Below are 25,745 nucleotides of genomic sequence, written 5' to 3'. Positions count from 1 at the left end.
TTTAGAGAGACTATTTTGACTACCTTAACAACAAGGTCTCCATGTGGATGAATTAATACAGGTGTCCGACAAATATCCCTATAGGAAGTAGTTCATCCGACATTGATAGCTCAGACTCTGACACTGTGGGTACTGCACACATACACACACCGGCCAGTGGTTAACAGGAAGACACAATACAAACTGACACAACAGCCCATTTTGTTTGTTAGTTTGTTTATTTTATTTATATAGCGCGCCTGACCTGTGGGTATCTGGGTGCTAGTAAATGAACAATTGGTTACATGTTACGAAAACGTATGCCGGTACATAGGTCACTTAATATATGTTACAATCATTTAAGATTACAGATGTCACTTAGGGTAAATCGGGCAGGAGAATACTTAGGGCACATTATACCAGGCAATTAGAATCAAAACAGTGCTTTGGTACAAGCACACACATCGACATGTTCAGCAAAGACTTTTTGTGACGGGGCACAAAAAACAAAGAACAAGAAGAGGCAGTAGGACATGCACACAATCCTCACATCTAAACCAGAATTTAGAACCGAATAATTTAGTTATTATTCTTTCCAACAGGAACTTCACTCTGAAGAAAGAGGAAGAAACCCTACCAGAGGATTTAAACTGTGTACCCTACCATACTATGTTCAATGTCAAAATTGAACTATTTAAATTCCTACGAAAAATTGAAAGTCTTTTTTTAGAGATGGAAATGGGATACGAGAGATGATGAAGAAGAATTCCTTGAATGTAAGTCTTGCTGTACCTTCACTCCCCCGATTACGGTACCTGCAATAGTATCTTTCAAGAGACTCTTTTGCAAGAACTCCAGTGATGATAAGATTGCCTTTCGACCAACTGATAACAGTGGTGCACTAGTTATTCTTAATACTGAGGACTATGATGCTGAGTGCTGGTGTCAATTAGATGACACTAACACCTATGCCAAATTAGATTAGGGTCCCACTAACAACATTAATACCTATCTCAACACAGTATTGAATGAAAACACTAAGACATTCCTTCTTGAACAGTATCCTAAAACATCAGTTTTTACCTATTTCCTAAAGTCCATAGTCATTCCACTCATCCCCTGGGTAGACCTATTGTGGCCACCACCAACGGTATTTTGCAACCAATAGGAACATACATTGACCATTTTCTTCAGCCTTTGATATAGAAAATGAACACATACATTAAAATTAAAGACACAATACATTTCCTACAGATAGTGGAAAAAATAGAGCATGACCCCGATGGCACCCTATTTACAATAGATGTCAGCAGTCTACATACATCAATTCCCCACGATCAAGGCCTAGCAGCGATTGAGTGGATTCTGCTACAAGCTGAGAGCATTGGAGCAAATAAAGAATTCATCTTAGTTCATCTAGAGATCATATCTTAAAACTATTATTTTCAATGAATAGAACAATACTTTCTGTAGACATCAGGGACATCAAGAGGTGCTACCTTAACTCCAGTCTACATTAACAGTTTCATGCATGAATTTGAGACCGATCACATCTTGAACCAAAGTATGGCACAAATCCTCATGTTCTGGGGTTGTTCCTTAGACAATATCTTGTCTGTTTGGCATGGTCCGTTGTCCTCTCTTGCTGACTTCATTCAATACATTAATGCAAATGATGAACATATCCAGTTCACTGCTGACATTGCTGATCGTGGAGTCCATTTCTTGGATGTCCGTGTTTACGTGGAGAACAACAAATTGAGTAGCACCCTGTTCCAGAAACCCACAGACAGGAATAATTTACTGCACTGCCTAAGCTTTTATTGCCTTAAACCATTTAAACCCTACCATAGGGAAAGATGCTGAGAGTTAAGAGGACTGTGGGTGATACAGACCAGTGTCAAAAGGAGTTTAATATACTTCATCACACATTTATTTATAGAGGACACTCTGTGGAGAAACTGACACAAGCAGAACAGTGAATTGCTGAAAGAAACATAGAATTTCATGAATATGGAGAGAATGACCAATCCCTAACCACCCTTATTATTTATATCAAAAATGTTGGTGCAAAGTAACCACATCAGAAAAAAGTATATTGAAGAGCTGGAACAAATTCCAGAATTACACTAGAACTAAAGATTTGTTTACAATGCCCCCCTCTACCCCCACGCCCAGTATTTGTGTATAAGTGCAGTAGTATTCTACAGGACCTTTTGGTTAAAACCCATGATATACCATGCAAGGATAATATCCCTATCCATTCAGGAACATAACCATGTCTGCACTACGGAAATTGTAATAATGTTGGAAAGGTGGATATTATGTTCCATCTAGAACTGGTGAACAGATAAACTTGTGAAATGTTACCACTTGTCAGTCTGAAAATATTGAATACTATATTCATTTTCCGTGTAGGCTCTGTTATGTCAGGTACTTTTCAAGGAACAAGAATTTGTTAGAATAAGCACAAATCATGTATACGAACACATGATTCCAATTCAGAAGCATGTCATTTCAATGAATATGGTCATTGAATAGCCCAAATGCGATATCATATCCTTGAAGCGATTGATAAACAATATTTTGTTGGTGATTTACCGGGAGGAAACTGGCACAAAGAGAGGCATTTTGGAGACATAGACTTGACACCCTCATCCCAGGAGGTATGAATCAAGAACTCAGCCCATATTATTTTCTTTAAATTTCATCAGTTCTGGACATCCGGCCCCTCAAGATTTTGCACTTTTATGTTCTCTGATGAAATCTCCTCTGTCATTGGCAGCTAGATTGTTATCCTCAAATGTATGATTTTCATCTTATTCCCTGTACTTACTGGATAGGTGTGTTTACTCAGATATAATCGTGTAGTGTCCACAATATCCACCAACTAACTATATGAGCATGATACTTGCTGTATGCTCAGTCACAATCGTGTTTTTATGAATTGTATGAATTGGGATTTGGTTGTATATTGTAAGGAATGTTCACAATTGCCAAATACTTTTATTTTTGCTTAGCATTATCATATATTTTTATGTTTTTTGTTACTTGTTCAGTTTTTCTTTTCTATAATTCTATGTTTAGGTTTACTTCTCTTTCCGTTGTTCTTACCCAAACTTTTTTCTTTTTTTCACCATTTGTTCCACCACCATTTTGTATTTCAATATTTATATTTTGAAATGTTCCTTTAAGCATTATTTCCCCTTTGTTGCATCATATTATGTCTTTCTTTTTTTTTGGAAAATATTGTTCCTTGTTTGGTTGTAGTTTTCCCATTTTTCCTATGTAGTATATACTTATTTTTTTCAATATTTTTTATTTTTTCAATATTTTGGTTTGAGTTTCTAATACTTTCATCATTTTGCGATTTTTCTTGACTATTTTCCCAATCTAGATTGTGATTCCATACCCTCCAGTGCACCTTGTAGACTTCTTTCTCCATACCTCAGGTCATGCCTGGGCCTCATATTAGCTTCTGACTGCTTGTATTTTAGTTCAAGCACGTTCCTGTGCTTTTCCAGTTACTGGGACCCTCACAGGCACCGCACAGTGATGTCATTGCCTGCACCTTTTCCACATGCCCTTATTTTTGTTTAAAAGTAACAACACAGCTTTGCTTACAAACGCTCAGAGAAGAGAACTGAATGCATTTGCTCCAGGATTGTTTCACAGTCCTATGGGTAAGTACATTACCACTGGTGAACACGGGTTCCTCCCACCCCCATACCATTTAATAACTTTTGTTGAACATTTTCTTTTTCATTAGCATATTAGTACATTTTTGGATTTTTAGTTTTTGTTTTGTAGAAATAATGTTCTCTTTCGTCAATGGCATTATGGACTTGATGACTGTTTTTGGTTCCACATTCTAAATATAAATTGGGAATACTCCCACTGGCTGAATGTCTGCACAAATGGGACAACGAGGTCTCAGACAAATGTGGCTTTTGCAAGTCTGAAGTAGAGACTGATTTACATGTTTTGATCATCTGCCGATCCTACATGAACCTTTAGAAATGTTACTTTAAACCTAGGTTCTTGGAACAAGGCGTAAGGAACACTAGTGAAGCTATGATGTATTGATAGAGATCTGATGTGGAAGTGCTGGTTGTCTCTGTAGCACAGTATCTGTACAAAGCATGCGCACAAAGGCAATTTATATTGAAGTATGTTGCATAAATACTGATTCAGAGTTTCCTGTATTTTTTATTGTGTGGGAAGAGTATTTTGAAGGCTTATTGATTGGAATGTTATTTCCTTCATGTATAAATTATGATTTACTAGCCATAGGGCACTTTGCATTTTGCAGTGAGATTGAATTACTGTAATCCTTTTTAATCGAGCTAGTTCATTCAGATTTAATGTACATTGTGATGATATCATTCCAAATGTTGTGTTAGATTACCACAGTAATCATTCAACTAACAATGGGAGGATACTTCCATGACACATGATCCAAACGAAGATACTATAGTATATCAAACATTTAGTTAGATTGGACGATTGTAATCCAGTTTTTATTGATGTGATTGTGTTTTATTGAGCCTTACCCAGAGCGTCTAGGGTGCCACATTCCACCTCAATCAAGCTGTGATACGATTTTCACAGGTTTTGCACATCACCAGAAAGTTTGAAATATCGGGGGCATAAAGGATGGACTGAAGGTGGGTGTTAGTTGGTGGAAAATAATTAGTGATCATATTGGAACTCTGTGGCACAGATGTTAAATAGTGCTGTGCAATTCTTGCTCCATTGCTCCATGCGCTTTGACCTTATGTTTCACATGAGCCTTCCTATACGATTTGTCTACTTCATCCCAATGTAGACGATGTTGAATTAATGTTGATATTCCCAAACTTTGCAATGGCTTGTGTGAAGGACCCCTCTGCAAAACCTTACCACAGAAATTGTACACAAATTCCTCAATCTCCTTTTTGCTGTGTTGGTCCTTGACTCGAAATATTGCCAACTGTCAGCAATTGTTTTCTGTGCACATTGCTTTTTGCGTGGAGATAAAGCAGAATCCACCCACACCACCTCACCATTGCGGCTGGTCCCAGACATACTGAAATGTGAACTGTAAAAAAAACACAACACAAAAAGGGCTGTGCCACTTGAAATCAAAAAACGTACAAAAAATAACAAGAAAAAATAAATAAAAAGACAAACTACAAAAGACAAAGAACAAAGGTTTAGGAACATGAAAAGTAAAAAAAAAGAATGGATAAATGAAGATATTGCTTGTTAAAAGTTCCTGGAGGCTCATAATCAAGTTCACCTGTCAAGAAACAAAATCCAATGAAAGAAAACAAGAAAGAGATGCTTGGGTGTGGGGTATAACTACGTTTAAACAAAAAATAAAAACGCATGTGTTTCCCATTCACACAGGTACACCCAGGTACAATGATGTGTTCACGCCTAAATTATTGATCAATCACATACCTCAATCAGATGATGTGCCTGACGTGTATCGTCAGTCAATTGGATCACAGGCTGTGGTTACGTGCCTACACATCACTTGTAAACGCGTTGAGAAACGGACCAATCACACACTGTGATGTCTCAATGTGGCTGCGCCCATGCCATTTAACAAAATGTGCATGTGCAAAATGGACCAATAGGACAACATAGTGGCATATGGTCGATCGTCGATCCATCTTGCTCGGTGCTCTGTCGTCGGCCCCAGATGTGACGTCAGGTGTCCTATATATACCACATCACTACACCCTGTACCTCAGTTTCTTTTTTCCGCACGCTCGACATGGTGCCCTGAGGAAGACAGTGTTATTGAGTCTTCAACTCTCTGTTGACGTATTTTGTCAGATTTGGTTGTTCTCGACCGCGAGATGTGTGCACCTTGGATTTCGTGTTTCAAACAATATACCGACTACTACTCTTAGATGTCGGTGATCAACCTGCATGGCATATGAGCTTGGTGCCTCAGCACGGGTAACAATACCAAATGATGCAAAGATGAACCTAAAATAGGTGCGTGAGTGGGCAGCCGAACTTGCATTGGACCAACTGCCATCGAAATCACCTGCGCAGTCGACCATCCTGTCCTCTGAAGCTGAGACTGAGGGACTGAACCCCGCAAAAAGAAAAAGAGAAGCATCGGCGTAAGACAAAGAAGCAGTCTCACTTGAGGAGCCACTGTTCCTTGTCATTGTCTGATAAGAAGAAAAGCCACCATCAGCAGCGACGAGATCCCAACTCTTAGTCGGAAAGAGATAAGCTGTTGGCTGGCCCGACCAATTGGCAAGAGTGGGTTGAGTTTAAAAGTCAAATATTGGTGATGTGTGAAAATCCGAGCAACAGAGATGGATGAGGATATCTATCAGATGAGGAATCTGCAGGAGAAGAATCCATAGAAAGAACATTATGGTAAGTAATTTCTCCATCAATGGATTGGCTTTCTCCAGCATATACCTCATCTGACACCCCCCCCCCCCGAGTAGTGGAAAAATGGAAGCAGACAGAAAGCTCAGACTAACAGATTTTTAAGTACTCCTCTGCCAAAACGCATGTCATCACCACGGGCAATATTGGGAGCTGGTAATATAGCAACAGGTGGAATTGACACTGCCGTAGAAGTTGAGGGTTCATTGACTGTTGGTGGTGCCCCACTGGAAGATGGAAGTTCTGGAGGTGGTGCTAATCTTCGGCCCATGCATTTTAATGTTGTGATCCTCCTGCGATGTCTAATACGCATCAGCCACATCATTCCACTGGAGACGCCCAGGAAGATTCATCATGAGTGATGTTACCAGGCTTTGTGATGGAACATTTGAAGGTCCACGCCTCAGTGTTTTCTTGCACAACGTGCATTGTTTGTCCTCTGCTTCTTTTTTACAAGTGTCCTTTCACCTTAAAATATCACCAACTGTCTGGAATGGTATTCATTGCAGTTGCGTTCTTCTGCGTTGGGGATGGATTGGGGACCCACACAGCATCATCATCACTGCTGTTATGATTGTCGGACATGTTTAAATGACTAACAGGGGAGGACAATATAAAACAACAAATATTGCAAGACTAAAAAGACAATGACACAAAAAATGTTGTTTTCAGTATTCATTGTATACATTGTTCCTGTGGCCCTTATCACATGGTTCGTTAGAAGGACTGATAGCAATGATCAATATGAACTTATGTACTTGTTGCATTTGATTTAATGTTATATATATAAAAATCCATTTGGCTAAAACTATATTAAAAATAATAATAAAGTACTTTGGGTGTGTTATTAACTCATATATATGAAATCTGGTGTTTCCTGATTGGTCATGAGTAATGCTTCTAGCTGTGTCACTGTTCCACTACGCATTAAGCTCTAAATATTGACCAACACTATCTATGTATCCAAAAGATCCACAGATGTTTACATCAGCAATAGAGTCAGCATGTGCACAGTGTGACTTCTGCAATCAGAGCCTAAATTGTTATTAAGACATTCCAAGTTTTTATAAGCTAATTAATAAATACTATTATATCTAATATCATTATTGCAGTAATCTGTTAAATACAATTTAATTACTGTGGAAAACCAAGAAAAAGCAGCACTGAAGGCCGCAGGAACATTTCCACCTAGCAATTCTTACTTTTGTGTGCGGATGAGGTTATCCTCTTCTGGGCATGGCTGGCTTGGGAAAAGTTATTAAACAGAGCTATAAATCTTGCCATGTAGTTGTGGTCACACGTACATTTTATGAAAACTCAAAATCAAACTAAGCCAACCTTCAAAACTCAAAATAAGACAAGGGACCATGTAAGCACATAAAATAACAAACACAGATAACATTCTGAGCTGTATCATCCACATAACAATATAATAATTGCACAAAAAATGTATGGTCCAATAGGCTACAATAATAGCCGTGCCTACAACACCAACCAATGAAATGGCGAAAAGCCTCGACTGTTAAAGGACGTGGCCACCACACATACACATACACTCGAAATGCCATTTGCTGGCATGTTGAGCGGGTAGCATCTCTGTGCAATAGGGGATTGCTGTGTAGGCATGGGTAAACACCCCAGCCATTGCTGTGGATAGGTGCAACCATCAATACACCAATTGAACCCTTTTTTTGTAGCCACGGTTATAAGATTTATTTTAAAAAATAATGACAAATGAGTCAGCAGTAACACAATGGTAGTTAAACGTTACCACTACAGTATATGACTGCACATGGAGTTATTTATTATTATTATTATTATTATTATTATTATTATTATTATTATTATTATTATTATTATTTAATTGTATTTGGTTAAAATGTAACCTTTTACATGTCCACAAAACTTCAAAACTTTACAAAACATTTTTATTTTTTTGATAAACATCAGAAGAACATCAAAAGAAAAATATATATATATTTATAAATAAACAATTCATTAAAAAGAGAAAAGAAGCAGACTCATATCTTAAATCTAACATCTAACTAAACATTAATAAATATGGAGAGAAAGAATTTAAAAAAGGAAGGAAGCTTGCAGGCCAGCAATGGGAAGGTTACCGCTCTGGGCGGAATTCTCCAGTCACTCGGAGCAGATCCCAAAAGTGCTTTTCAAGCTTAACAGCGATTGAGCTCCTTTAGAATACTATATTAAATCTCTCAAGCACCTGTAGTACTGGAATTGTTAGGGACTGATTCTGCCCTGTGATTAACAAATCCCAGAACATTTCTGGCATGTGACCCTCTGAATTCACTCCAATTCAAGCAAATACCAAGGACCTTAGTTGCCATGTCCCCTCACAATCCATCAACAGATGCTTGAGTGTTTGTTTCTCAGGTGTTTTACACCTGTTGCAACAGTATTTAGGTAGTTGCCCCATTCTCCTTTGAACAATATTTAACCCCAATCTCAGGAATTGTTTCCTTATTTTCCAATCTGGAAACTTCACAAGGTATTTTGTAGTGTGCCCTAATTTTTGTCCACAGATAAAAATGAATTTACATTAATCTTTGATCGCACATTTTCTACTGTGGAGATCCAGTTCATTGTGCCCATGGCCAGTTTGGCTTTCACAGGATTCTGGATTAGTGTTTGTATGTCCGTATCTGATTTAGATAGACCCTCTACTACTCAGGTCTCCAGATTTGATAGCATTCTGGATCTGCCATTCTTCATGTTGGTTCTGATGTCTCATGGAGTTATGTTAAGTGGATGATGATAAGGAAAGAATGGTATACATAGTAGTTAGCATACAGAAGATGGGTTCATATGCATTAGTATCCTTCCAGCTGCAAAAAAAGAAAACACAATTAGTTAAAGAACACTCTACATGAAAAACAATTAAATACATGTATTTCACCCTCATATATAATGCAATATATACGCAATTTAAGATACAACAATTGTGCACATTACACTGTTGTTTTCTTTGCACATACATCATTTAGTCATTGGAAAAAAATCCAACTTGAATAAAAAGAAAACATGCACTTATATACAAATGTTTTAAAACTGTCATTACAATAAATGAACACCGATAAATAAACAGAGTATGAATAAACAGTGGAGAATATACTAGGTAGTTGCAATAGAAAAGATGAGGTACATTAAGTAAACTTGGAGAGCAAGAGAATATAGGGTAGAACAAGTAAACTTGGAGAACACAGGTACAAACACTAGTACTGACTTGCTGTGAGTGGCGCTGCTTTACCTCCAAAACAACTGATGACGTTGACAGTTGATGATATTACTGGGCAAAAGACCCTTATAAAAGCATTGTGCACAGAAAACAACTGCTGGTGAAGGACTAACACATAAGTTATGGATTTCAAACAACAACCTACAGTTCTACATAACCAATTTATGTAGACTTGAAGGAGTACACCTAGCCCATGAAGGTAATGTGGTTTTCCTTCATAACATCAAAGCAGTACTCCAAATGTGCTATAATACTGCACTCAGTTTTCCTCAAAACAGTCCTTTTAATAACTACGTATTATATAGACAAAAACAATGAAAAAATATCCAAAAACATTCTTCAGCATAACCACGGCTAGAGTTCATTTACTTTGTTATAGCTGTGTCTACAAGACGATACTTGGGTGAGTGAGTTACATGGGTATATACATACTTATGTAATAGGTAGTCTTTAAAAAGGACTGTTTAGGGGTACACTGAATGTAGTATTCTAGCACATTCAGAGTACTGCTTTCATGTTGTTCTTTTTTTTAACTCTGACAGTGTGTCAAACTCTGCAATTCCTTTATGAGGTCCATTTGAAGATTTCAAAAACAAATTCAATGTTTCTCTGTGCACTTTCCTCAGATGCTGTATTAAATGCCTTTTCCCAAAAATAAAATATCTTCTACTCCCTACCAAAAATTGCTCTCCACAAATCATAAATCCTGCTAATCTTCCGGCAACCTCCCGACGTCGACCTTGGATTGATCTTTATTTACTGACTGTGACTATGGATTGGTCATTTTCTACATCCAGGACACATTAATGAACTGGTTCAGCGCCAATGATTGAACTTACTGTAGTTAGAACTAAACAAACTTTTGTTCTGACTACATTGGTTCAAAGTTTCTGGGTTGTTCACATGATGTTAATCCATGTATGTATCAACTGACTGGATTTACATGTTTTACTCCATGTATGTTTGCAACAGAAATGTATTTGTATTTCATGTATGTATATTCACTGTCTCATAATGCACCCACTAATTACATGGCCTGCGGTAGCTAATCCCATAGGAAGAACACTTTTTTGGTGGCTTAGAACTTTGTTCCCCATGGACAAATCCTCACCAAACTTTGCAAAAGAAAGTATATGGCCCACTCTGAATTATTTTGCAAAGTTTGGTGAGGTTTGGTCCAGGGGGGGCAAAGTTATACAGGGGTCCCAAAAAAGGTTTTTTTTTTCCCATAGAGTTAATGGGGAAAAAACTTTGCTCACGCCTGCAGCTCAAACCACTGGATGGATTTGCACCAAATATGTGGCAGGAGCAACTGCTTGGTCCTGGAAGTGTGCTTTTGTACATTTGGTGGAAATCCGTCCAGTAGTGTTTTTTAAAACGACCAAAAAGTAGGTCTAAAAAAAATAGTGATATCGATTTGCGCTATGCTGACACATTTCCCTGTTCGCTCCGCGGACAGGACACCGATTGTCTAATCGGCTTGCGTCATTTCTGCGGACATGTGACGTGTTCGCTGATTATCTGGGTTGAAGCCTAAGGTGCATCAGATTTTTGGAAACGCCCGCCATCTTGGATTCGCCGACATCGGCCAGTGTATGCGGACATTTCAGTAAAACAGATTAAAAAACACAACATTATTTATTAAATAATCTCTGGGGAGGTGAGGGGTGATGAGGATGGGATGGAATATGGCTGCAAGAAGCAGAAAAACGGGTGGTTTTTGCCGCGAAAGTCCGCGAACAGCCCGGAAAAGTTCGGGGACACTTCAGATGTTTGGGGACAGTTTTTGGATGGCTTATAACTTTGGCGCTACTTAATGAAAATGCATGACACTTAGCAATTCTATTCCTGAACTGATCCCGAATGAGTTTGCAAAGTTTGGTGGGATTCTGTCAAGAGGGGGCAAAACAAGAGGGGGGGGCAAAATTATGTAAAGGCTTATAAATGAGGTGCCATTTTACAAATCTACACTTAATTTGGCAAACTGATAATACATATAGATAAAATGTTTTTGTGAAGTTTGGTGGGATTTTGTCAAGAGGGGGCAAAATTAGACGGGGTCCCAAAATAATGTAAAGGCTTATAAATGAGGTGCCATTTGTCGAATCTACACTTAATTTGGCAAACTGATAATAGATCTAGATATAAATGTTTTTTCGAAGTTTGGTAGGCTTTTTGTCAAGAGGGAGCAGAATTAGAGGGGGGGTCCCAAAATATTGTAAAGGCTTATAAATGTGGCGCCATTTGCAAATCTATTTGCAAAAAGATTATAGCTCTAGATATAAATGTTTTCGTAAAGTCTGAATGGATTTTGTCAAGTGGGGGCTAGGTTATATGACGATTGTATGCATACATTTAACACTTTTGAAAAAATAAAACATGGGTGGATTTCCAGCAAACTTGTGTAAGGAGCCTTGTCAAGGACCTGAAAGCAAGGTTTTGCAAATGTGCCTGTGTTTTATTTTTTGACAAGTGTCATAATGTAGGATCAAAAAATAGTGATATATCTTTGGTGACTGAGGTGTAGCCTGTGGCCATGGGCAGTAGCCAGATTGTCCAGGTCATGGAATAAGTTCATGATCCGGACAATCTGGCTACTGGCCATGACCACGAGGGACAACATATAGGCTAAAAGTGGCCATGTCCAACTGGGACTGGCTTTGTGGTGAAGTTATTCGAAATTGGGATACATTTGAAAGGGAAGAAAATTGTGTTCATGGTAATAAGGTCATAGGGTTCACTTTTCGAGTTCTACAGGCTGCCATGGAAAGCGAACAGGGGCCCTGTATGGAAGCCCGCCTTCCCTTTCCATAGTGGCCATCTTGGAAACAGGGTTCCATGGAAAGCGAAGAGGGGTCCTGTATGGAACCCCGCCTTCCCTTTCAATGGTGGCCATCTTTGAAAAGGATTTTCCTTCCTACACCGGGACTCCGCAGGTGTCCCGGTGTAGGAAAAAAAATATTTTTTAAGCACCCCGGGTTCCTGCTTTGGGAACCTAGGGTGATAATGGCCTTCATCCCCCATTACAGGGGCTGTATTGGGGGGATAATGGTCCAGAGACCTCATTAGCCACCCTTGCTTCGCTTGGGCTGATAACTTGGGCTGCCGGGCCGGTATCCACCATTCCAGCCCTGGAACGGAGGATGAACGCCACAATATTCCCTTTAGCATAACACAAAATGCAAACGGAATGTTGGAAAATCTTATTGAGTACTTTACTGAGAAATACAAAGTAGGTGGAGTGTATACGTTTTTTTTTTTTAGTTCTATTTTTTAACTGTGAAAGGGGGTTCTGAAAGGAACATTTCTTTTGTTGTTTTTGGATGTATTTTTTTTTTTTGTTGCCATTTTGGCATGTGAGCTAAGAACGAAATGTGGGGAGGAAATGAGGGAAGAGGCACCAAACACTAATATGCAGGGGTAGGTGGGCAGGGGAAAATGTTGAGAGTGTGTTATTTCTAAGGTAGGGGGCAGTGTTTCTCATGCTCCTTGATTAAAGCAGTGGTGGTGGCTCTTGGGGAAGAGGGATGGCAACAGCTGATGTTCTCTGGAATGTTCTTTAGAACACTACATTGCATAATGAAGTATGTAGTTCATTACACATCTCCCTATCATCCCTGATACTTTTTTTGACAACATTACATTAACAAACCCTTGTATGAAAAGTAAATGCACATGTGATGTCATCAATGATATTTGTGATATCATCTTTGATATCCTGGGTGTTAGTCTTAGCAATGCACGATGGTGGCGTGAGTTATGGTTGCTTAGCTTACCGTAACTGGCGAATTTCAGGGGTTTTCGATTTTACTTGTAACCATATTGTCCTTTTAACAACTTTTTTTACTGAATTTCATAGGTTTTTAGTAGCGCAACTTAACCATAACATCCCTTTAAAAAAGTTTTTTCATTGAATGTAAATATATGTACTTTTCTGTGATCATGTTTTACCAAATATTTGTTTAAGATTAAGTCGCTATAAGATTACAAATACAAGATAAAGCATAAATAAATAGTGGATACTAATTGAAACGCTCTTTGAGAACAGCACATGTATATTGGTGTATGCATGTATGCTAGTGGAGTGCAATTAATATATTTGGCACTGCCCTGCTCTTTTGACCTGGGTTACCAGGGCGTTGGCAGGTTCATTCGTTGCTTAAGAATAACTCTGTTGTAGCCACCTTCTGCTGTAAGTAATCCATACTAAAATCATGAGTATGATGCAACCAATTGGTTGTGAAGACCAACCCCTACTGCTTTCTAAACTTTCCCTTCCCATTTGGGTATTCCCATCCTTCCAGGGCTTCCCCTTGGATTAACTAATCTTCCCACATCGCCATCCTCAAATCAAACCATGTTATACTTTTCTTCTAACAATTTCCAATTTAAGAACCACACTCCTTTTTGTATTAAGATTTGTTTTACAGTTTTCTTCTTTTTTTCTCATGCATAAAAGTCTGGCAACACACAGCCAAAATAAATAAGACTCCCAAATACCTACAATGTCACTGACCATGGCCCAGTGATTGTTCACCCCTGATGTCACTATAACTATAAACATAACTTTTGAAAAGAAATAAAACACAACTACCACAACATCTGCAACCGCTGGCACGGAACTACTGATACCCTTGTTCATTTGTAGTCCTTTATTGCCTCCAATGTAGCCATGAATATCGAAATAATGGCCCAATAAATAATTGTTTCCTGCCCCCCCAGGACCTCACCAAGTGCCCCACTCATATATGCCAACTCCCGCCACTCCGCAGATAGCCTCCTCACCTCCCCTGCCATCTCTGTTTTCTCCCCATAACATACACTGTTTCTGTGACGCAGTTTGCTTTGACATATCAGCTATTCGAGGCCATAACCGTGGTTACAGAAAGCTTTGTGTTGCAAGCCCAGTCCCTATAACTTCCACATTTCACTTGGTGTCCTCCAGCAACCTCCCAACATCTAGACTACTGTAATTTGGAATTATTTTAACCTGAAAACAGATTTTTAATTATTTTTATTTTCCTGTTATCCTCTGCTATAACCGTGGTTATCTTTTGCATCGAGAGAAAAGCAAGATAGCGGTTGTTTTATTAATTCAAAAAACAGATGTTGTTAATTCCCCTGAGATATAGTTATCTATTTTTGAAAAGTGGGTACCCCCTCCTCCGTGAAATATTTAAATAACTACTGCACAGAAAATCTGCAAACCACGCATGGATTGCCAGTCAACCCTTCATGCCCATGTTGTTTGGGACCTGGTCAAAATCCATCCAGCCGTTTGGGGTGTGCGCTTTGGCAGAAATTGACCTAGTTTGACTATGGGAAAAGGAAAAGGAATGAATGTCATCAATGACATTTGTGATGTCATATTTGATGTCCTGGCTGTTAGTCTTAGCAGTGCACTGTGGTGGCACTAGTTCTGGTTGCTTAGCTTACCATAACTGGTGAATTTCTTGGGGTTTCCGATTTTACTTTAACGTCCCTTTAACAAAGTTTTATCGCTGAATTTTATAGGTTTCACTGAATACATTACAAGGCCCGCAGTAGCTGCAATGTAGTTATGGTTAAGTTGCCAAATCCAAAGAAAGAGCCCTTTTTGTGCGGCTTATAACTTTGCTCCCCCTGGACGAATCCTCACCAAACTTTGCAAAAAAAAGTGCATGCTCCTTCCTGAGTTGTCTTGCAAGGTGTGGTGAGGTTTCGTCAAGGGGGGGTTGCAAAGTTATAGGGGGGGTCCAATTTTTTTTTTTCATAGACTGAATGGAGAAAAATTTTGCTCATGCATACATCCGAAACCGCTGATTGTATTTTCACCAAATTTGCGGCAGGAGCTGCGACTTGGCCTCAAAAGCGTAGTAGTTTTTTTTTTTAAAATGACCAACAAATAGGTCCAAAAAAATGTGTGATATCTGGGTCCGCTCAGCGGACACACTTTCCTGTTCGCTCCGCTGATTGGTTGGAGTGAAGCGTGAGGGGCGTAACATTTTCCTGATGCGCCCGTCATGTTGGATCCACAGATATCCACAGACAGCGCGATGTGGAACACAGCAGAAATGTAATTTTGAGGAGTGCGTTGGTGTGGAAGAGTGACTGGAGGGGGCGGGGAAGTGGAGATGGGTCAATTGCTGTATTTGTTTAGGTGGAAGAAGGCTGTTATTGGGTTGCGGTTGTCCGTGGTAACCTTCGTTGTCCGCAGACATACTAAACACTTGTCACACTACGGGCTATTTTACTATGCTTCATGTATTGGTTTTGGGTAGTTAGTAGAGTATTGGGTATTGTATTGGGTGAAGATGGTTTATATTGAAGAGTGAGTGCATTGGCTGTAATTATTGTTTTAGGATATTGTTTTAGGATGTTAATTGAAGTGGATAGGTCTTGAGGTGGTTGTGTTATGTTTTTGGGTTGTGGTTAGTGGGCAGGTGTTTGCTTTGATGGGTGTGTCATGGGTGTGTTATGCTGCAATGGTTGTGGCCAGGGTCTAGAGTCTTGGGTGCATGGCTGAAGGCCATAGGCAGGAGGCCATGCACCCAAGACTCTATGCCAGTGATCTTCAAACTTTTTTGGCCTGGGCCCCCCTCAGCAAAATTTGGGCATTCCGGGCCCCCCCAAAAATGCCAAATGGACAGAATGTATTGTGCGCCGTCACCTGCTCCCATCACAGTCACTGGGCTCCATCATCACACTCCTACCCAGTCTCTGGGCTCTCCCCACCACATCACACACCCTGGACTCTGCCCACCCTGCTCCTAACACTATCCCATGCTTCCCACCCATCCTGCTCCCACCACAGTCCCTGTGTTCCACCCATCCAGCTCCCAACACACTCTGAGGGCCAGTGGCGGCTGGTGAATTTTTTAAGTGGAGGGGCATGACTATTTCCCCAAAAATGCCATAGCAACCGAGCGCAGTGAGGAAGCCCCAACCAATCAAGGGGGGGTTCAGGGTTGTTTTTCCCCTGTGATTTTGTTTTTAAATAATGGGTTAAAATGTTGCACTGTAGAGCATACTTTTTAAAAAACTGATAAATAGCCAAACAGTTTGCAATTGGTGTTGGGGGGAACAGGCGGCAGGCCTGACATTTGTTACTGGACATCTATGTAAGATGTCCAGTAAAAAGATACCATCCCTGTCCCCTGGGCCCCAATGGGCCTAACACCATCAACAGGATTATGTGTGTAGGCAAGGCACTGGGGTGCCAAGGGGGAAAGCATGGTATCTTTGACTGGACATCTTTGATAGAAATCTAATAAAAAAATACCATCCTTGTCCCCTGGGCTCCACAGCGCATCAGAAGGAGAGCTGATTTTGGCAGGTGGGTAGGGGGATTATGCAACACAGGCATGTAGGCATTTTTAAAATCAGCTCAAAGGACCAAAACAAACTAACACACACACATTCATACAGCAATCACTCTATCATTCACTCAAGCATCCATCACCATACACTCACTCATAACACAAGCATACACACATCCATACACATGTTTAAATAAAAAAAAACATAAACATACCTTCTGCATTGGCCTGCGTGTGGGTGCTGAAATGCCCTTCTCCAGGATGCTCTGTCCATATATGCGAGGAGGTGCAGGAGCTCCCCCTTGCACATACAGACATGCAATGCCCCATCCAGCATTTCCAATGAGCTATGCAATACTGGCGAAGCAAAACGCCCCAGCCTTGTATGGCTCAGTGAGCATGTGCGTCTGGGAAACTGAACTGAACTGTCAGGTCAGCCAGCCTAGGAGCACCTGCAGCTCGAAAAAGCAGCCGAGGGAGTGCTCATTGTTTCACCGGACTGGTTCCTTAGCTCCTCTTTATTGGGAGAAGGGGCCACTGGGTGGGCTCCCCCTCGTCATTATGGATGAGCCGCCAAGTTCAGACTGGCATATAGGGCAATAGGGCAATGCCTGTACCAAAAATGCAAAATGCTAGTGTGGGCCAGTCAAAATGGGCCACCTTTTTGACCAATGTGGGTCAGTTTGATGAGTTACTTCACTATGCAGTTAGTAATTTTGACCATTGTTGCTGAATAAATATTCTTTAAATATCACAATTTACTTTCATTTTAACACAAAGCACCCCCTTGGGTACTATTGAAACAATTTTTGGCAAAAGGAATGAATATCCATTTCCAACTGTGGGACACTTTTTCATTGGTGCATAAGACAGTTTCATGTTTCAGCCCAACCATGTGAGCCGCCCCTGCCCATTTCTTCCAATCTAAAATATATATATATATATATATATTTTTTATACATTTCATGCTGGGCTCTCACGTCCCCCGACGGATGCACCCACGGACCCCTACGGGGGCACGCCCCAGTTTGAATACTACTGCTCTAGGCCCTGGCCACAACCACAGCAGCATAACACACCCATGGAAGAAAACATTTTGGGTTGTGGTCAGGTGTTTTGCCTGCATGGGTGTGTTATGTTATGGTGGTTGTGACTGAAATCATTGTATACTTACTATTTGCTTTGTTGAGGCTGTATGCAGTTTTTTCATTGTATGGGAAAATGGAGCAGACATTTTGTTTCATTCTCTGTGATAAAAGAAAAGATCACATGTTAGTGTAGGTAGTTTATACTTAGTTATTGCATTGTATAGCAGACATTTCTGTACTTTGTCGACCCTCATAGTTAGTACTTTACAAGTACTAGGCTTCAAACCAGTGTACTGTGCAGTTTGCTAAGTTCCTGTGTTTTTTCGTATAATCATTGGGTCTGTGGGAAAAAGAAATCCATGCAGGATTAAAAAAAAACTTTCAACGTTATGGTACAATATTTTTTGGTGGTTAATTTCAGAAGGAGGAATTGAATTGGTCTATGGTATTTGATTTGGAAGTAGTGGTACTATTGTTGCACTTAGATACCAGTTGGCGTATTCTAATTGTTTATATTCTGTTGCCTTTTAATAGTATTTATTTATCTGTTTGTTTGTTGCAGAATTTTGGGCCAGTTAGATACCTGTTGGCGTATTCTAACTGTTGATAGTTTTGAAGTTGTTGAGCGTATTTTTATACGTAATAAGTGTTGCAGAGTTTCCTTACAAAAATATATATTGCAGTTTTCTGGTTGTAGTTAGATACCGGTTGGCGTATTATAACTGTTTAAAGTTTTTCACAGTTAGATAGCTGTTGCCTTATTCTATTAGTTTATGGATTTAAAGGTTTTTGAAGACATTTTGTAGATGTTCACACTGAGATTAGTGAATACATTTTGGTTTTAAGAATATTAAGTAAGCGTTTACAAAATTTGCTGTTAATCTCTGTTTTAGAGCAATGGAAGTTTCATTACATTCGAACCATCCACATTTCTTTTTTATGTATGCAGTGTAGTGACCTGCATTTGTTGTCGCTCCTGCGTGGTTGATTTTGCCTACTGCTGTGAAAGTTTTCTTGCCAAATGATACTTGTCCATGTGTGAATCCAGTCAGCTTGCAGTTGTTTTTGGTACCATCTGCATTATAACGCAAAAGCATTACTATTACATATTCACTATGTGACTGTATTTGTAAGGTGGAACGATTATCGGAATTGCAAGTAGTCAGAATCCGCCATGGTTTGCATTTTGTACAATTTGCTGAAATGGAATGGATTCACAGTTAGGTATGGATACATACACAAAGCGTTCATTAGGGACATGTTCATGTGCCACATGGCTGCAGAGACAGCATGTATGTTTCCACATGTATGAAATCTGAAAGATTTCATTTAGAGGTATTTTTTTGTTTTCCAGTACTTGTAGTAAGTACATTAGTCATTCTTGTGGATTTTCTTGTGTGTTTATAGTGAATCTGACCATTCCAGCATAGTAGTCCAATTCCTGCATTATTCCAGAAACACTGTAAGTGTTGTCAGGATTGTTGGTTGTATTTCTGTGAAGGACAACATTTGCAAACATAATTGGTCTGTCCCGTTTAAGTAAATGTTTTCAACAATTGGCGGCAATTAGAATAGAATATTGATTGCTACATTTGCATAGCAATTTACACCAGTTGTATTGGAAAATTTGAATGGACTAGACAGTTCTGTCTCTAAGTCAATTCTTGGACGTGTGCGTTGTTTCTTTGAAGAGGTAGTTGGTTTTGTTTGTGCAGTAGATCCTTCTTTGGTTGTGGTCATTAATGAAGTATTAGCTTATTTTAATTTTTTTGGAGGTATTGTTGTGAGATCCTGTATAATTTGCGTTTGAACTAGTTTTCTTTTACAAACTTTTGCTTTTTGAGGAACATGATAGGTTTTGAGATGGGGTGCGTAGAGTGCACATAGTGTATTGTATTCTACAATACAAGGAATATCAGCATTTACTTTACTTGCATCAAAGATGACTATAAATAGTCCTTCAAGTGTACATAGGTGTGATAGTGCTACATAGCTCATGCCTTCTTTAAACACTGTGCTGCCAATATCTATCAATGCTTTATCTAGGGTAAGACCTTGTGATTTATAAATGGTGATTGCGTATGATACAAATAGAGAAAATTGTTCTCTGCGTACATACATGTCTTTGAAAAGAAGGAATCAGGCTTTTGAGCATCCTATCTTTTTAACTTCTGACCGTTTGTCTAGGTGAATATTGACAAACTGAATGTTGTTGTCACGTGGGTATGTTTGAAAGCGAACAACTGTACCAATTGCTCCATTAACTAGTCCTTGCTCCACATCAAGGTTATGTTTGAAAATTACTCTACAAGCAGCCCATTCAATTCCTGACAACACCCAGCAGCCCAACTGACCTCCGCCACTACCCAAGACAGACCTCCTCAAGTCCTGACACCACCCACCAACCCCCCTGACCCCTGACACCACCAGGCAGCCCCCTCAAGTCCTGATACCACCCACCTGCCCCCCTGACCTCTTACACTACCCCAGGCTGCCCACTGGCAGTAGAACCCCCTCACCACAAACCCCTGACCTTCATCACTGCCCAAACAGAACTCTGACTGTCTACCACCCTACAGGTCCAATGTGGAGCTGCAGCTTTCCTAAACCTCTATTGTCTGCTTCCACCATGAAGCAGGCCTGAACATGTCCTCCACCAACACGATCAACTGGTAGCACTGTCGTTGAATCCAGGACTGGTGTATCTCCTGTCTCTCCTGGTAAGACCCAAATCTGCAGCCCCTCAACTGGGCAACTCACTGGTGCACCACCTAGACTGTGGCCACCCCATGTGACGTGTGAATGCAGTGCGAAGTGGCATGTGCATATTGTCCATGTGGCATTGCAAAGGCCTCAAATCTCAGCAAGTGAATGCCTGTGGAGGACAGAAGAACACAGAATAATTGATTGGGTTTATCCACGAAGAATGACTGGGTGCATTACAGCCCATGTAAAATTAGCCAGTGTGGTAGGGGTGGGAAAGTCCCTGTCAGGGACGTAAACATGACAAGCTTGTGCATAGGTGAGGGGAAGCTGGTCAGAGAGTGTGTTACTCAGTAAAACAGGTAATGTGTACCACCACACTGAAACAGCAATCATGGGACTCATCTGCTTTCTAGTGTCAGAGGTGGTGCATGACATGAAAGCGGGCAGTGTGTGACTGCAGATGTGGGTGGGTGGGTGACCATGACATGTGAGTGGCACATCAATTAATGTCAAATGCACAACTGATTTGTCCAGGCCACCGATTCACAGTGAGCCAACTTCCCACTGCAGCATTCACAAAGCCAATTTCACATTGCAGTGAATAGATTGTGCGCACATACACAATCCCAAGCATCTGCTAAGGGGACACCTGAACAATAGTGCACCTAAAATGAAAAAGTAGAGGAGCAGATAAACCCTTTATTGCCAGTTCCTGCCCCCTCACTGCTGTAATATTGGAACATTCAAAGTCCCCCCTGCATGGTCCCTATACCGTATTGAGTGTATGAGAGATGCTATGCACTCAGACAGCCATACAGAATGTACCCTCGCACTGAAAGTGTTGAAGGATGTTGCATGGAAGGATGCCGCATGTAAGTATGTCACATGCCAGGGTTTCAGAATGCATCAATGGAAATCGTAGGCGGACATTAAAATGAAATCTGATGAGGACAAAGTTACATCACAAAGAAGATATATGACCCTATGTTGAAACAATATGAAAATACTAACAGTGTAATTGAAGCACTAAAAGTTACATGAACCTAAAGATAAAGTAATCTTGGATCTAAAGAAAATGAAGTAACTTACTGACCAATAACTTTAAATACGCAGTAACGCAAGGTAGAAAGATAACGTAAAGAAGCTTGCTATAGAGTAATATATAACGTGGCAAGGACGGCCATGTTGGGAAAATTGACTCTGGCTCACATTGAAATTAACCAAGCTACCTCAGAGATAGGCTGAGGATGCAAGAATCAGTAGATGCAGGAAAATAGTTGCATGAGCAGACCTGAAGATGAATCATGGTTGGGCCAAAGCGGAGATGCTATTTTTGAAAGGATAAGGACAAATCGCAAAGGGAGTACATGGAGAAGCTCTGAATATGGGACATTTTTTATAAATGAAGGAAGAAGAAAACATGTGAGAGCCAAACTCTTGGTCAACTAAAGGTGTACAAAGTTCATATGAGATAGAGTGAGTGAGACTCTAGAGGCCAAGAGGAGCAACAGCACCGTACATAATTAAATCAGATATCAGTAAATAAAAGGTTGACATTGACAGATTTGTGGTCTTTTCACATGTAACTCAGAAGTTAAAAACAAATGCTATTCATTAGAGCCTTAAGCTAAGATAATGGTGTGCTCACACTCCCTTGAATATTCCAGGACAGTGAGCAGCAAGAAGGTCAACCACAAACGGAAGACTTTGGCTGCTGGCCTACCAATAACAGATGATGGGCTAATTGGGAAAATGGGGGGTAGTCTGACACGATTCAAACACCTAGGTTTTGATTCAAGTACGTTCTGCTAAAGAGCCAAAAGTCCAAGTTTGGGATAGTATGCCAACCAATTAGTGGGGTTGGGGGCAGTGGCGTAACAAAAGATCTGGGTTCCCCCTGTGAGCCATGCTGAGGGCCCCCACACCTCAACTCGGCAACAAATCACAGGTCGCACCACACTCTGGCACGGTGTAGACTACCACGCTTGCGCAAAACACTCAAACGTTCTGCTGAAAGGGTATGCCACACACTGCAATAGGAGAAACATATAAATATGTGTTTTAATGCAATATACAGCAAACTTTCTGAGAAAAATTGCCTAAAAAGTCACATTGTTTGCTATTGTTTTGTGGGTTGACATAAATCCAATACATGCAAGTCACCAACAGTGCACATGAACATTAATGCGTTGCTATTAAAAATGCCATGCCGCAATGAAAACATGTCCAACTGGCTGTACAATGTAGACCAGTGTAGACACGTAATAACATTACACTAAAGCATGCCAGGCCACATTTAGACAAACCTAGACTGGTTGCACCAAAATGCCAGTCAAAGCGATAAGACTCATCAAGAAGAGAGCACACATTCAAGCCTGCATCTCTGCGGCCTTTAACAACATGGCAAAACTCTTTAAAATGTTCAAGGAACTGGCCAATCTTGTTGCGGTCTCTATCTCTCCTGCTCCCTCAACTGGCCCTCTGTACGGCTTCGGCCTCTTGCTTCTCTGCTAAAACTCAGGACATCCTGTCCACTATCTCCTCTTCCTCTCCCTCTTCCTCTCTCAGCCCCCCTTTGGCCATCTCTCCCTCTCCTCCTCCTTTCTCCTCTTTCTCTCTAACAACTGACTAGGTTTCTAGATAAGTTCCACCTATGAGAGTGTTGTCGAAACAGGTGTTCGCCCGCTCCTCCAGAACCATCAAGGACCATATTGACACCCTTGCACCAGCCTTGGCCATTGGAACTTTCCCCTCTCCCAAACTCTTGGAAAAACTGGCCATCTCATAGCTTACTCTCCAGACTGAATCTGTTGGTTGTCTCCATGACCATCAGTCTGGCTTAAGAGCTGCCAGAGGCACAGAAACTGCTCTCCTGAACACCTGTGAAGATCTCATCTCTAACAATGATTCAGCATTCCTTCTGTCCTCATCCTCCTTGAACTGTCCTCTGCTTTCAACATGGTCAACCACACCACCCTGATCAATCGACTCTGTGAGTGCCTGGGCATCTTGGATCAGGCGCTGGAGTGGCTGACCTCCTTTCTCTTGGACCGCCCCTCCCAGGTCCAACCTGGTCCCTTTCACTCGGCCACATCTCTCTACCTGTGGCGTTCCACAGGGCTCTATCCTCTCACCTTGGTTTTTCAACCTCTACCTGGCCCTTTAACCCACCTGATCCCTACCTTCTCCTCTAACTTTCAGTGTTATGCGGATGACACTCAGCTTTCCTTCAGGCTCCGCTCAGCCTACTCTCCTCTCTCGCTCATTCCTGGTGTCATCTTCAACTCGCCTAGAACTCCCACCACCAGCTGCACCTCGTCAAAGGGACTCTTCCCTTTCTCACTTTCCGATAGAAGCTCACTGTCTCCAGAGCCCTGGTTCTCTCTAGGGAGGACTACTGCAACAGCCACTTTCTCAATCTGCCTTCCTCTACTCTCCGCCCTCTGCAACTAATCCAGAACAGGATTGCAAGACTTATCCTTGGCCTCAAGCCCAGGGACCATATCTCTCCAGCCATGAAATATCTCCACTGGCCTCCGGTGGCTGCAAGGATCAAGTTCAAGACTCTTTGCATTGTCCACAAGGCTTTCTGGGGCTGGGATATGCACTACTGCCAATGCTCTCTTCCAAAATACCTTCCTTCTCGAGCCGTAAGGGTTAGATGTGGCTAGGAGTAATGAAAATTACAGGTAGCTAAGTCAGGCATTACCTTCATGTACGTCTACCTCATCCCAGTACTTGTGTATGAGGCATAGGGCCTCATACACAAATACTGCCTCATACACATGTACTGGGATGAGGCAGTATAGGGCTAGGAGTAATGAAGATTACCAATAACTAATCAAAGCATTAAACAAGAGTAGTGGTGCAACACCGTTGAGCTGACTGGGCTTCAACACCCACCACCCCCTGAAATTGTGGGCTATGTTGACTTGACCAGGCTGACCTACAGAGCAGTTGACGGACAGAAAAAGACACAGATGTTAAACAGCACCTGGGTTTCGCTGTTAACAAGGGCCCGGCCCAGCAATTACTAATGTACAGCATTTCACTGTTAGTACCTGCATATAAAATGCCAAATATTTGAAGCAATTGAAATTGCATTTTGGGTTTAGTACTTGCATGCTAGGGGAGTGATTGGAAGGGTAGAGAGGGAACAGGAGACCAGTCATTCTCACAGCAGTCCACAAGTGAGTGAATTCCGAGTTAAAGGAGAGAGTAAACTGCTTGTAACATTGAAACTGCACTAGAATAGTCTCATTAAAATGTGTAAAGAAGTTAGATGCCCCCATACAAATAAGTTTGTTCTTCCCCACCACACGTGAAGTTATCGCCTCTCCCAACATTTGAAGGGTTAACCACCCCTCAAATTTAGGTTTTGTTGCACCCCTGAACACAAGCACACACACACTATTCATCATATATAGACACACACATCCAGCATCCATACATTTAAGTGTGCACTCTTTCACCATACAGGCACACCCAGGCAACGACCTGTACATTTAAGTGTGCAACCTTTCACCATACAGGCACACACACCCAGGCACCCACCCATACATTTAAGCGTGCACCCTTTCACCATACATGCACACCCAGGCAGGCACCCATACATTTAAGTGTGCATCCTTTCACCGTACATGCACACCCAGCCACCCATACATTTTTTGTGACCCTTTAACCATAAACGCACACAGGCAGCCACCTACACATTTAAGTGTGCACACTTTCACCATACACTCACACAGACAGTCACATATATATTTAAGTGTGCACCCTTTCACCATACAGGCACACCCAGGCAGCCACCCATACATTTAAGTGCGCATCCTTTCACCGTAAACGCACACACGCATACCCAGCCACCCTTACATTTGTTTGAACTCTTTCACCATACACTCACCACACGCACATGTCATGGGGTTGAGGGGAGCCATAATACTTCAAAAATAAGAAGAAATTGTTTCTGTTAAGAATTGAACCATAACGGAAATAATATCTTTATGAAGGCAG

This window comes from Ambystoma mexicanum, chromosome 10, assembly GCF_040938575.1.
Source record: "Ambystoma mexicanum isolate Mex_15411 chromosome 10, UKY_AmexF1_1, whole genome shotgun sequence".
Classification (NCBI taxonomy): domain Eukaryota; kingdom Metazoa; phylum Chordata; class Amphibia; order Caudata; family Ambystomatidae; genus Ambystoma; species Ambystoma mexicanum.
The sequence above is the reverse complement of the archived record's forward strand: the minus strand, read 5'-3'. Positions refer to the sequence as shown.